At 43.0% G+C, this 8398-nt stretch overlaps 1 long non-coding RNA gene across 1 annotated transcript; it reads left to right on the plus strand.

Moving 5' to 3' along the window:
• Positions 1-1526: 1526 nt before the first annotated feature.
• Positions 1527-6259, plus strand: LOC144071768 (uncharacterized). The gene is made up of 2 exons (XR_013299724.1): positions 1527-1691; positions 5034-6259. It is a non-coding gene; the product is annotated as an uncharacterized LOC144071768 (long non-coding RNA).
• Positions 6260-8398: the final 2139 nt, after the last annotated feature.

Genomic DNA, 8398 nt, shown 5'->3' on the forward strand with positions numbered 1-8398 from the left:
TATTTTTAGTCACATATTAGTTATTTAAAAGAGCGTTCATTCGGGCCCTCCCAGTGGAAATGGATTGGATGTCTATCAATGGACGCAGTTAAACAAAAATCAAAGTCATTTTGTAGAGTGAGAGTGACAGTGAAAGCGAACTTGGATGTAGAGCCACGTTAGCGGGCAGCTGTTTGGACTCAACCGCGACAGGTAGGAAGGGTGACGAAGCCGCGGTCAGTCCATCAGCCGAGACGCGAGCAGTTGCCCGACGCCGGCCGGTCTGCTTTGACAGGCTTTGACAGGCCTGCCGTTTGGCTTCTCTTGCTCACGTGAATGGTTTGTTGCGGTCTCAGGTAGTGAGTGCGTCACGGAAAATCAATCTCTTTAAAGGGGAATAATTCATTCTGGAGTTTTAAGTGAGGGACAATCTGGCTGGAAAAACACATGCGTCACGAGTGGACGCCAGTGGACAGAATGCAAAATCAGGGAGATGGTGGCAAGGAGGAAGCCATGTTTTGCTTCTGGAGCGCAGATTACGTTGACTTGAAGATAGCGCTGCAACTTAGTGGCGTCAAATCGGTGATGCGTTGATGGTTTCGCGATGGCTGCTTGAATTTAAAGGAGGGATTCTGCTTTCCCCGGTGGGTTCCTGGCAAATGCTGAAAGTCGAGCCTGTCCTGTCGTATTTCTGGCATAGTCCGTCTTGAAAATGGCTTTAAATCAACACAACAATATCTGTGCTTGTGCAGCTCGCTCCAAATACAGTTTGGTAGCTCTGGCTAATCACTAGCCAATCATAGTTGGTGAAAGCGATGACTTATCCCTATGCCTGCGACAAGGCATTGTGGTATTGCCAACTCGAAATCTGATTGGTTAAAGCAACAGTCTTATCGGCGCTTGTTTAATGCAGCAGAGCCTGCAGAACTGATTGTGAAGGCCTTGAGGCAGATTTCTGACCCTGGCAACAAATAATGGCTGAAATGTGATTGGTTAAATGCTTCAATATGAAAACACACATCTGGAAGCAGTGCAACCAGGGGGAAAAGCAATGAAAGGAAGCTAACAGACCATTTGGAATTATTTAATAAGTATTGATGGACAAAATATAATATATAATTCAGATATTTCTTAGGCCAGCAGAGAAGGCCTTGAAGGCCCTGACGGCCCGCCACTGCTGAAAACTAATGAATGACTAGTAATTATTGTAACTTAGGTTTTTTTTAAAAACATATTTTTTCTTGGTGAGAATTACAAATTCAACTTAAAATGACATCGTTTTTTAAAACCGAACATAATGTCAGACTCAATGTCAGATTTTTGACTGGCCTGGCTTTTTCAAAATGTGCTTTTTGGCTAACACTGCAATATTTCCCTTGTTTTGTTGTCTGGAGAAGCAGCTGAGCTCAGTTTTTCAACGTTCCTTTCAAGCTGGGAACGGAAAGAGCACTTGCAAAATACATCCGCAACACCCCGAAGTGTCCTCCAACCATTTAGCGTTTGCTGATGTACGACGTGTTCGTTTGTTAGCTCGCCGAGAGGACCGAGCTGCGAGCTGTGACACCGGATTCGGGAGGCCATCGCTCATGTTGTAAATATTGATCGAGCCGTAGTGGACCGCAGGGAAAACATTCAAATGGTCCGAGTGAGCCGTAAAGTGCTGTTTGCCCCGACGTCAACTTGCTGAATGTGTCCACTTTTGCTGCTTCCAGGTATTGTACATCTGCTTCCTGTCTTGATTATGGATGCCCGTCAAGATTTACGCTTTATCTATTGTTGTATTTTACGAGCTAATGAATTCTCGCCGCGTTTTGGAGCGCTACAGTACGGTATATAAACTTAACGCGTGTGTACGTATTGATGTGTGCCTATAAACACCTTCTCCATTTTCCTTTCTGACCCTCAGCAGCGGTAGACTTTTTTGTTTTTTTTGTTTTTGTGCGGTGAAGACAAAGCGTGAATTATCTGACGTGTCGACATGTAAAAGAAGTGATGCGTTATGTTCTATCATCACTCTGCTTGATGTCCCCTGAATGAACCAGGACTATTGTTGCTCTTGTGATCTGAACCTGTCCGTCATATTTCGTTTTAAAATAAGACAATCTGAGAGGGAAAGTCTGGTTGACCTCAGATTGACCTTTAAACTAATTGGAAGCATCCCCCAAACGATAACAACAAAACTGAAAACAACAACTACACCAATGTCATCACTACAAATTAAATATACAATATCTAAGTATATAACTTTATTCCCTCAATCTTAGGCCAATTTAAATGAAAATGCGGCGGCGGAGGCCTCAAACAATTGTAACTATCTCCAAACAATAGCAGCACAAAAATTAAACTTTTTACTACACAATCGGAGAACAAATTGAATGGTACCATTCCAACGTCACCACTCCAAATTAAAAGCACAATTTCGATAGAATGGTTACAGCAATTTTAGCTGATTTCCATCAAAATGAGGAGACCAATAATAGCGTGTGCGGTCGATTGGTTGCCGGTCTTTTGGTCGCCGTCTTTTGGTCGCCCCAACTACGACAACGGGCGACCAAAAGATCGGCGACCAAAAGACCGGCGACCAATCGACCGTGTACCAATAATAGAATAGCAACTATCTCAAAAACAGTAGCAGCACACAAAACTTTTTACAATGAGACCACCATCGTGGTTCCATTCCATTGTAGCTGTGTGACGTTAACTGTACAAATTAAAAGCAAATATTTATAAAACTGTAGAGCAAAAACAATTTGTAGCTGGTTTACGACAAAATGGAAACCGGTTGAGCTCAGATTAACCCATCAAAGAATCGTAACTCTCTCACAAACCATTCAACCACAGATTTGGGGGTTTGTGACCTCATCACTATGAATTAAAAACAGAATATCTGCAAAATCACTACAGCACAAACAAACGTTTTTCCATCACAAACAATTGAATTTCAGCCCATTTAGTTCAAAATGATGGATAGACGTCCAGTCCATTTTGACAGGGACCAATTTAAGAGCACGCATCTAGTATTTTTCTTAAGAACCAACTACAGATGGTGGTTGGAGAATATTTCTTCGATTAAAAAATTGCCCTCGCCTGGAACTACACTCGCATTTGGCCCTCCCACAAACAAAACCACGGCACGACTAATTAGGCAAAGAAAGTCCAGCGTGAAATTCCGCCCGGCTGAAAGCTTTGAAAAGGAGCAAACAAGAGCATTCGGTGACTGTTATTGATTGGAAGGCAGAGGCGAGATCAATGAAAAGAAACAGCCAGAGACAAAGAGTGGCATTTAAGTGCGTAAAAAGCTGACATTTTCTCCATCACTGTCACAGACGCGGCCATAAAGCGCCGGCAAATATTAAAACATTTCTCAAGCGCGTGGGAGTATTGGCAGAAGAAATTGTTTTCTCGCCGGCGTGATACTCGGCTTGAACTCCCGGTAGAATCCCTCGGGGATGCAGATTGGTGCCGGTGACATATTGGCACCGGCGCTTCCTCGCAGCTGCCACTCACTCACTCACTCACGCCGCGCCCCGGGCCAGGCTGGAGAGGGCAGATAGCGGGCGCTTGGACCCTCGTGGAAGTGGCTCGCCGCGCCCGAATCCGTCATTGATAAGGCCTTCTCCGTTCTGGCGGGGCCTCGCCGAGCCGGCGGATTCTAATAGGAAGTCTTACCCGCCGCCGTACGTGTGGACGGCGTTCCTTATCGTCTCGTACGCTGCGTGTTTATGTATGTGCGCTGAAATTAATTGCGCGCCGTGTCCTTTGGATGCACTCGCCGTGTGGTCTTGAACTCCCAGCGACACGGTTATTGCGGGGTCACGCGTCTATTTGGAGGATAAATGATATTCGGCTACACTAAGAGAATTACATGGAGGATGTCCCTCGGAGACGCGGGGATCGGTGATCACTCATCGTTACTTTGCGTGGTCTTTGTAGCCCTTCTATCTGTACTTATCCGCCGGTCTGGAACGGCCGTTTAATGGCTGCGAGATCACATCCCGTCATTAGGAGATTACGTCTAAAAGTGACCCACATCGGAGATTTTGCCCGGTGACTGACGCGGGAGATTCTTTCACGAGGGTCCGTATGTGGCGAGTCACTTTGGCCCGGGTTTCCCAGAAACTTGTGGACAGGTGAGCCCCGGGAATGAGCCGCAAATAAGTTACATATTATAATATTCCTTAGAGGAGAAGGGTAACATTAAGAGATTAACATTGGAATAAGATGAATGTTAATGTTACGACTAGCTCGGTCACGGAATGTAGTTGGACCCAAATGCAGGGAAGCAATCAAGAGGACAAGGACGTGGAGAGCTCTAACAAAACTTTAATACCTAAGGCAGGAATCTTTAGAAAATAACAAGGATTTAGAAATCAAATGACAAAACCTGACAGAAGACATGGGGGGAAACGAGAAACATGGAACATGGCAGGGCAACTTGGCATGATGCAAACAAAGCAGACGATCCCACTAAGACTAACAAACACACAGGGTTTATATAGACAGACACTGGTTGATTACAAAGTACACACACCTAATCACATGAGGGAAGGGAAACCATGAGGGACATAATAGGCGAAAAACATACAAACCAACCAAAACCCCAACTAACCCTAACAGTTAAGTCCATATTGTAATATTACAAGATTCAAATTGTGATATTACAAGATTCAAATTGTGATATTACAAGATTAAAATTGTGATATTACAAGATTAAAGTGTGTGATGACAAAACTGCTTTTCGCGTAATATTAAGAGATTCAAGTCAACTTGGGAAAAAAGACAGACAATTACCAGAATAAAATCAGCACATTACTGATTTTTACTATCATTTTGCTTATTTACACAATGATAACCGACCTAGAATCAAGCCCTCGACCCCAGAACTGTGAGACCGACAAGCGGTGAACCAAAGAACCGAAATCTTTGATATGGTGTGTTTAATTACCCCAAGTTTCCCTCTGTTGAACTTCATCCCCTTGTTGAGACTATCTTCACAAGCTTTGCGATTCTCGTGCTTTTTTTGTAACTTTTACCTACTGCTTCTTTTCCCTCAGAGGCATTCGATCGCAGTGAGTGGGGGGAGCAAACAGCAGGTGAACTCGCTCTGATCCTCTCTCGTGCCATCTGCTGCAGTCACATGACGCCATGATGTCCCATCATACCTGACACACCCATCAATCAGCGGCAAAGTGGAGGGCGAACATTAAGTTTTGTCGCACGCCTCCTGATCATTTGAAATGTACACTCAGGGAGGCAATGCAATACCTCACCTTACGAAAAACCCAACGAACGAATAATCCAAGTTATGAAACGCCCTTATTGGAAATTTTCATTTTTGAATGCGAAAGTTAATTAAAGTTACGATATGCGACATCTCAGAAACTCAAACATCAGCCAAATGCCCCAAAAACGTGAATCCACTTGTACCATCCAGTATGTTATTTTAATTTTTTGGGCTGATGTAAAACAAATAACAAGGCAAATATGTATGACCTCTGTTTTGGACTAGACCTTTCTCTTCTCAAAGTTATGGTAAAAACTATTAAAGTACAAAATATAACAGTTGTAATAGTTGGTACTAAAAGTGAGAATTTTTTAAGTGCAAAAAAAGGAATTACTGGTTGCATTTTTTAAAATTAGTTTAATTGGACTAAAAAAATGCTATGTATGGGTTAAATATAGCCTGAAAAAAATTCGAGTCAGATTGGAAATAAAAAAATTGAGACATCCTTATACAAAACTGTTTTTGGAACGAATTAATTTTGTAAATTGGGGTATGACAGTGTACACATATGACCGATTGGCCAAAAATCTGTTTGGATCAAAAATTCCAAACGAATACAAAAGTCACCACGTGGGACGAAGGCCGTATTTAAACAGCGTCGGCCATCTTTTTCATGACGTAAACCGACGATGACGATAAAACCGACGGGTTCCCCGGAGGCCAGACCGCACCGAAAACGTCACTTGAAAAATTCTTCCAATACCGTCCGCGCCTATCTGACCCGTTAAGCCTCTTGGCATTTTTCCTCCAAGATCATACAGCGTAATTGCAAGGCAGATAGCGTTGACATCCGAACGCGACTTGCGAAACCGACACGGCGTTGTCGCATTCCGGTTCAGGTGCAAAAGGAAGATAAAGCAAAATGCAGATCGCTCTTTGTGCCTTTGAAAGGCTCGCTTACTGGCGTATTCTTTGGTTCAGCCTCTGGCCGGCGCTGCCTGTGTTCTCTGATGTTTTATTTGATATCCCACAATAAAGCCCCTCTTTGAACTGCCATCAATTGTGTATGGATTTTTCCTCTGAGGAGAAACAGAGAGCTGTCTGAAAGGGCTCCAGTCCCGCAGGCTGCCTTCATATTGATGCAGAGGAGTATTGCCATCTTCATTGCTGGATCAATCACTCACGTCACTCTTGTTTTATGGCCGGGGCCACTTCACAGACAGGAGCCTGACAACATCACCGCCGAGGTTTGCTTTGCAAAGCGATACGCCTCTGATAGTCCAGGCGAGAGGGGAGGAATTTAGATTCGGGAACTGTCACGAGCGCCGACATAGACTTGTCTTTCCTGCGGCCCCGCGAGAGCCTCTGGGGTTCTCCTTTGGATGGAAAGCAGCACCGAGTTTTTAAAAAAATCTTCACGCATTTCGTGTCGGTCCTTTACTATTGTGGTAGATCTTGAAACCTGTCTTTCAATTTGGTGTTTGGTTTGACCTGGTGGGAGGATTTTGTCCTGGACTGGATGTTAGGGTTTGTCGGGGTTTTGTTTGGTTTGTTTGCTTTTCGCCTCTTGTGTCCCTCCGGGCTTCCCTTCCTCTCGTAACCAGCTGCGTGTACGTACTTTGTAATCAACACTTGTCTGTCTATTTAGAACCCTTGTGTTTGTTAGCCATTGTCAGATCGTCAACTCTTTAGCTCATGCCAAGTTACCATGCCACGTCTTCTGTCAGGTTTGGTTTTATGATTTGATTTCTAAGTCATTGTTATTTTCTAAAGACTCCTGCCTTAAGTAATTAAAGTTTTTTTTAGAGCACGCCACTCATACAGAACACTTTACGTAACACTGGATGGTGTTAAGTTGCTCGCCATATTTTGGAAAAGATTTGGCAAGTGGGTGTTCCTGATTGAAATCGCGCATTCCATTGTAAAAGTAAAATAACCATTTCCAAATAAATGCAAGAGCCTAGATAACACAACAAAACATAATGCAAACTAACAACATAACATATTTGAGAACTGGCTACACAAATGTTAACTCATTGACTACCAATGACAGTGATTTATGTCCAATCAACTTGAATGGGAGGGTTGGCAGCAAATTAATTGATGTCGACTACTGAAAAAATCATTTAAATTCATCATAGAAAGATGAAAAGAGCCCAACAATGGACGTCTTAAAAAATGGTCAAGTCACCCCCAAATGTTTTGTGTGTTTATAGCAACATTTTAAAGACCAGTTACTGATGATCAAAGCATAAATCCTATTAAAGCATAAAAGCAACAGGTGCGTTTTGTCCAGCCAAAGCGCAATCCTCCTATTTCTCTCCGTCCTTCTTCCTATTAAATGATGACGGGCCAAGCGATGACATCTGGAGTCATTCGGGGTTCATCTTTCATCTGAGGGAGAACAGGCCAACAGCTGTCCATCCGTTTAATGGCGGCATATGACATCAGTGGTGTCCTTGGTTTGGCGCGCTCCGGTCCCAGCTTTGCTCATCGGGTCTGTTGAGCGCTGCCCTACCAAGCCATCCGTTATCTGGCTGTGAACTCTATGTGACCCCCTCTTTGCGTCCGCCGTCGCCACGTTAACCTTAAAGACACAGACGCCGTTTTTCCCAGTAAACCGTACATTGTCACAATACTCAGTATTGGCTACTTGTGGGGTATCGAATTTTGTCTCAAACCGCTAGGCTAACATGTCTGCTGAGTAGAACAATTTCTATTGACAGACCTGGGCTGACTTTAATACTAAAAATATTATTTGTCTTTTAATGGTGACATTATTTATTGCATTATATTCACTCGATGAAAAATTCTGGCCTTGGATCAGTAAAAAAATCAGATCTGATAGGATTTTTTAAAAAATCAGCATGGTTCCGAAGCGAAACACAGTATTTAATGCAACCAAAAGTGTGTTTTTTGGTATAAATATATATACATATTTTTCTACACAATATTCTCTCGAGTTTGACTTTACTCCATGTGTCAAAGTGGCAGCCCAGGGGCCAAATCTGGCCCGCCGCATCCTTTTGTGTGGGCCGGGAAAGTAAATCATGAGTGCCGACTTTCTGTTTTAGGATCAAATTAAAATGAAGAGTATAGATGTAGTATATTACATTTCCTGATTTTTCCAATTTCAAATCAATAATTGTAATTTTTTAATCCATTTTTTCCGTGTTTTTAGTTCAAAAATCATTT

Source organism: Stigmatopora argus, chromosome 3 (genome assembly GCF_051989625.1).
Source record: "Stigmatopora argus isolate UIUO_Sarg chromosome 3, RoL_Sarg_1.0, whole genome shotgun sequence".
In the NCBI taxonomy this organism is placed as follows: Eukaryota; Metazoa; Chordata; class Actinopteri; order Syngnathiformes; family Syngnathidae; genus Stigmatopora; species Stigmatopora argus.